The sequence below is a fragment of the Rutidosis leptorrhynchoides genome, chromosome 11, assembly GCF_046630445.1.
Source record: "Rutidosis leptorrhynchoides isolate AG116_Rl617_1_P2 chromosome 11, CSIRO_AGI_Rlap_v1, whole genome shotgun sequence".
Lineage (NCBI taxonomy): Eukaryota > Viridiplantae > Streptophyta > Magnoliopsida > Asterales > Asteraceae > Rutidosis > Rutidosis leptorrhynchoides.
Genome location: NC_092343.1, coordinates 214,677,601 through 214,684,406, shown reverse-complemented (window position 1 = coordinate 214,684,406; position 6,806 = coordinate 214,677,601).

Sequence of the window (6,806 nt, the reverse complement as noted above, 5' to 3'; positions counted from 1 at the left end):
CGATTTGGATAATCATCGTTATGGAAATACAAAATCTTGTGGTTCAAAAACAACGTTTATTAATACACCTATGATTTCACCAACGTTTTTCGTTAATAGTTTTCTATATGTTTCTCAGGCTCATACTTGGCTACTTGATACATGCTTCCACACACTTTGATTACTTGCTTGGAGTCAAGCATACATGCATACGCTAGCGATAGCACTTTTGGATTCAAACTTAAAGCATATATACTTACGCTATTTATAGCAACCGTGATTTTAAACTAATTATGTCGAAAAGTTACATTTATACTTTATAACTTTTGTAAACTTTAAACTTGTTGTCGAACCGTTTGGTAAACTAAACTTTGTAAGTCTTGTACGTTTGAAATGAATGCGACCTAATTTTGGTCAAACGCGTCTCACAAAGGGACTATGACCACATAACGGGACCTACGTTAACGACGCCGTCAATGACGATTTGGCCGGGTGGTTACATTTATATTTAGTTGGGGTTCCTAGCTATAACTCACCTACTTGTCTTTCTTTTAACGAGTAAGTGGTAAATATAACTCATGTATGTATTTTTGTATGTTTGCTCAGTAACGTGGGACAAAAGTACCTATATAGTTAACCCTAGTGACAAGAGGTGATAGATTAAGACTAACTAAATAAAACAGTAATTGGACAATAAAAGTAAATATAGATAGGTATGAAGAATAGAATTCTGAAGGGGAATTATCGCAAGAGTTTAACTTCCTAGGATAAACACTAAACCTCAATCAACTGGGCTATGAACCTAACTGATTTGTCACTAAGAGTTTATGCCTTGAAGATTCTGGCTAAGACGGATATCCCTACTCCCAATGTTAACCTAAAAGGTTTAAACGACCTTATGGAATGAATCCTAGGTACATGAACAAAGTGGTATACCCATAAAGGAAAGTCTCAGCTTTTCTTAATCCTAGTTGGTCTAACTAAAGCAATATCCTACCACTTAATCACTATGCTATGCCTTAACATTAATAGATGTGCAATCTTAGATATTCTAAGATACTGCTAATTGGGATAGAAGTCTCTCCTTTGCGATCACTTATTCAACCCTGGATCATCTTACAATATCTCAAAAACATTGCTTCTCACACGAATCATGCTTTTGAGTAAGCTAGTGTTCACTGAACTCTCTAATGCTAACTCTAATCACAACCTAAATGGACAGCTCTTCTATGACGAACAAGTGGTTATTCGTACGTAGGGACTATATCCCTATTGTGACGTTAAGCACACATAACTACATACCTTGTATCCTAGGGTTGATCAGGGCCTAATACTAGGTTATAGCCACGTGAATAAGCGGAAAGGGTGATCTGTAAATTAAACTTCTAAACCGTCAAGGTTTCAGCATAACAGTATGATAAGTCTCAGATAAAATATTCAACATATAATAAACATTTGTAACAGATAGATAATCATGCAAGATGAAAGAAACTCAAGATAATAACTTTATTAAATTAAGGAAAGCATTCACCGTTTACAGACGAGATCTGGACCATTACAAGTGCTGACAACCTCTAGACCGCTCCTATTACAATCTTCAGAGTTCGTCTCCGGGTACTTAATTTCCTGCTCGGAGGTAAGAAGGACTTGAAAGCTCTAGTGAGAGAAAGGGTATTGTAGTGAGAGAGTGAAGAGAGGTGTGTGGAAATTGAATGACAAAAATCCCTTTAAATAGACTAGAAAATTGCCTGCAAACGGCTGGCAGGCCGTTTGGAAGACCGTTTGGCAGGCCGTATTTGGCAGGCCGTTTGCCAGGCAAGCCGTTTCTTGGGGCCGTTTGCTAGACCGTTTGACAGGCCGTACCCCATACTGGCAAGCCGTATGGCAGGCCATTTTTTTGGTCTGATCAGCCTTGATTCACTGGATCGTAACTTGATTTCTTGTCTTTCACTGTTTTCGCTCTAGAATCTTCGTTTTAGCTCCGTTTCTCTTGATTCTTTTTTGCATCGTCTTCGTAATTACTTTACCTATAAATTTAACTGAAAAAGCGATTATTTTTCAGACAAAGCTTTGAACTTTATGCTTTTGGGACTCAATATCAGGGGTGAAAACATGACTTTTTAGCCGATATCAAATATCCCACACTTAGACTTTGCTTGTTCTCAAGCAAACTTCTGAACTCAAAACAGCGAGGACTTTAATTCTTAGTGATCAAGTTGTTTTAGTTCTGCAAGACGAAAGAGCAGAAACTTAGTTTTTATCCTTTTTGCTATCCTGGAATCTTTTTCCGCAAGCATGAGAGGAGGTTACATAACTGAGGCTATCTCACTCAGGTCACTCATTTCACTAAAGTGTTTAGGGTGTCCTATAGTTCTAAGAAATGAAGTCACTCTTAGCCAGTTATGCTTACATTCTTTATCATAGGCTTGATCAAGACTCAAATCTCCATCACTTATTTGCGAGAATTTTTGGTTATCGACTCAGCTCAAATTGTGAAGAGATGGGGGTTTGGAAGTTTCTAGAGTGCGAAGGGTTTTGATAGATAGGAGTTTCTTTTAAAAGATTGATTTTTGCAATCCTTTCAGATTTTTGTCAGGAATTTCTCGCTAAGCATCCTTCTTTTTGACTGTCAGGAGTTTCTTTTCTCGAATCTTTTCTAGTTCTTCTCCTTTTCTCAGAACCTTTATTTATAGAGACTTTGCTCTAGTTTTATTTATTTTTTATTTTTTTGAAAGCATCTTTTTCTTTTTTCTTCGAGGTCTCCTTTTGGCGATCTTCTTTGATAATTGGCTTGGATGCTCGCATTTTTTTTCTCGTGTGATTTTGTAGAGGGTTTTCCAGAAAAAGAATGATTTGATCGGGATTTATTTCTTTTATGAAGCGGATAAAGTAGACAAGAAGGGGTGAATGAACTTGTGGAGTGAAAATGGAAACGAAAGTGTGTAGCGGGGGTTGTTTTTGTCTTCATGAATAGTTGAGGTTCTAACTTAGTCATCCTCGTCAAAATGTGTGATTCCGAAATGTAGATCAAGAGCAAGTTCTGATTCTGAGATGTTAACATTGGCGCGCTCAACGAAAATATAGTGAAGCACTAAAAATGAGTGCTTATAAAGCCTTATTTGGGGGTGCCTCACAACAATTATAGCAGGTCGAATTGCGCCTTTTGTTATGCAATGCTCTTTTGGAAAGTTGATTTTTATATTTTAAAAGAGGCGTTGTATTATTAAAAGTTTATGTTGGTGGGGTTGCCAATCCCACACTTAGTTTTTAAAGTGGTATAGTAGTTTGCGTATATTCTATTGAAAAGGTGATGAAGACGTAGTACTCCCCTATGGTTTCAGGACGTGTGGTCGGATGGCGCGCTAGTTATTGATCCTTCAATTCTTGTGGCGGCGTCATCCTCGTTCAAAGCGTCCTTGCTCCAAGTTGTGTTTCCATCTCGTACGGTCTCGATCGTCGTTTGTTTTGTGACGTTTTATTCATGCAATTTATTATTCTAAAAACCATACATACTAAAACATAAAGATAGTTATGCCCAGAACCGGGCGTACAAAAATAAGATAATGTAGCATAAGTGATAATACGAATGTTCAAAAATAAACATGGTCACGGCTGAGGTGGTGGGTACGGAGGGGAATAGATTACGCTGGTGTGTGGCCTGGCCGGGTTTCTCAATCTGGACTGACCCTCGTCGGTCATTTCCTCATCCGTGGCGAACTGGTTTGTCAAATCTTCCATGTTCATGCCCGAGGATATTCTAAACTGTATTTCGTCCGATCATGCAATTAACCCAGTAAGTGATGATGTGCTCGTGTAAACCATAGGCCCTGTCTGCCAACACATTCCTTCCTGTAAATATCTACCTCTACCCCACTGCTGGTTAACGTCCATACCATCAATACCCTGTAAAATCCTTGCAGTCGTATGTTGCTGCAACGCCTGATCCCATCTCGACTCCTGAGCTTCGGTAGATGTGTTAACATTAACGTTCATGTGGTCGGTGTTGAACAGGTCATCGACAAAACTCCCGGCACCTGTGTTCTGTGGAGGTGGCGGTGGAGGTGTAAACGTGATAACTGTACGCTGCGTGTAGTGATGTGTAGGTGGAGGTGGAGGTCTTGAAAACTGGTGGCTTGGGCCTGCTCCTCTGGGATCACGGTGGGATTCTAGTATTGGGTACTCATGAGGGTATGGCGGAACGGAGAGGCATAATCCTTTTAGTTCCAATATAATTGGAGACTGTTCGAAAAGTCCAACAACCAAGTCCGTGTATAATTGTCTTTCTTACACACCACTAAATGCTTGCAAATAGGTTTGATAGACGCATTATTGTCTGATACCAGTTCCCCGGCAGCGGCGTCAAAAACTCACTCCCTCCTGATATGACTGAAACGGACAGTTTTATTTGTGCGGTATCGTTAGGCCGCAAAGTGTCGGAATCAGCTATCGGGAGAGGAGATAATAGTTTTAAATTTATATTTAGCGGGGCCTAAATCGTACTACTCCTTATTATGGTGAGTAAGGGAAGTATGACCTAGGGTCGTATTTTTAAGACATCAGTAGAATCGAACCGATAATTAAAGCTTAAGATAATTCTAAAGTGAAGGAGTAGTGGTTTATTACATATGTTTGGGTTTTCTAGTTTATACGATAAATTAAAGTAAATGCGATAAAATTTGTAATTCAGATAAGGTTAAAACAAGTGCATACTATGGTTTCGTCAGTTACTTTGCCAAGATTATGGAATACTGGCTCATGAATAGGTAGTGACCTTGTATTCATTACACTAGTCCTAAACACCCCTGTCATAAGACATATCACTGGTTAATGCGTTAGGCTTGAAGATTCTGAAAAGACAGCAACGTCCCTTACCCCCGACTCCTGTGCAGTCTGACTACAATCATACACATTTAGACGGCTCATCCAATTGAGCGACTCGGTTGGGTGAAGTATTAACATTCCACAAAGGTCTAAACTTTTTTAAGCATAATAAAATACAGGGTGTGCCGTATTCGAGAGACGTGATGTGTTTTGAGGCTTTCATTAATGATTTGTTTTAAAAAGGTAGTTAGTCTCTTGAAAGTCGTTCAACCATAAAGAACACAATGGCCAAGTCAGATTTGACTTTCATGAACACGTTCGGTTATCCTAACGGTCCAATCCTTTATGTGTTTACACAAACAGTTCCCTAATTAACTAAGAATCCCTCAAGCGTGGTGTAATGCTTGTGACCGTGTTATGGTGAAGTGTACTAATCAGCACTGACCAGGTTCCATGGCCTTACTTAGCAGAGGTACATCTTACAACAATCGTTGTGCTTCAGCATGCACGTACGAAGTTTATATACTTAGAGACTAAACTAGCATGGTCTAGGACCGACAATGTACTAAGGGTCTAGTTAAATGTTTCTCTACGAAAGAGTCATCAGTTGAAATCCAAGGCTCGGTGGACTTACTACAACCAGTGTGACTCAGTCAAACTTACATTGTATCTGATAGACTTCTCTTACCAAGAGGTGTCACAGAGAGTGTACTCTGGATCGGGGTTCGCGACTTTCCAATAATAGAGCCAATAACTACGTTCTATTAGTTGGAAAAGCGATTGAGTTTAAAGCATAATCGGAAAGCATCTCGACAACATACACAAACCATAATATTATTTCGGCATTATAGCTGAATACATCATAGCATACACTCAAAGATAACTACTCGCTAATCATGGCAACAATATTGTGACGACCCAGAAATTTTCGATCAAATTTAAACTTAAACTTATATGATCTCGACACGATAAGCAAAGTATGTAAAGTTGAATCTCAAAATTTTTGAACTGTTTCAATTGACCTTCCACCATTCTCGACGATTCACGAACCACTATTTGTAAATAGATACATAAAAATTTAAATATATGAATATATAATAATAATTTGAAATATAATTTGAAATGTTATATGTTGTTGTTATTAAAGCTAAGTATATAAAATAAAATAAAAATATGATATTATGATAATTAATATTTAAAAACATATCTATGTATATAAATAAAGTATATTAAATATATATTTTGTGATTTCAAATTTATTTCGTAAACGATGGTAACGCTCAATTGTTATTAAATAAATAGTAAATGAGTTAAGAAAGAACTAGACAAATGTTCGTGGAGTTCCCTACTTAAATTTTCTAAGTATGCTTTACAATAATTTCCTCGTGACTATTGATAACTTAATTATTTAACTTTCATATATGTAAAAGTGAAATTAGATAAAGTAAAAAAATTTGATGATAGGTGTCAACAAAATAAACACATTTGACATGATACATTAAGATAATTTTGTACGTTTAACTATTCATGGGACTTAACCCTACGAGTCATGAAGAAATTGAAACTTAAAAACATGAGACCCGTGATACTTTATATGTGATTTTACTTTCTTAAATAAAAACATTTTATGATATGACAATCTTTATTAAAACTTTTTAATAAAATAATTTTGAATAAATTGTTATTAATAGTAATATCATTACTTTCATTTTTATTATTAATGTTAATGTTAATATTAATATTAACATTGGGATTACTAAAATTATTATTTCTAACATAAACAAATATATATATATATATATATATATATATATATATATATATATATATATATATATATATATATATATATATATATATATGAAATTGAATAAATGTAACTTGTTCTATCTTTTATATTACTTGTATTATTAGATATTATCATTTAGAATCATTATAATTATTAATATAGATTATCATTATTATAAAAGTAATATAATTTATTAATATTATCATCAATAATATTG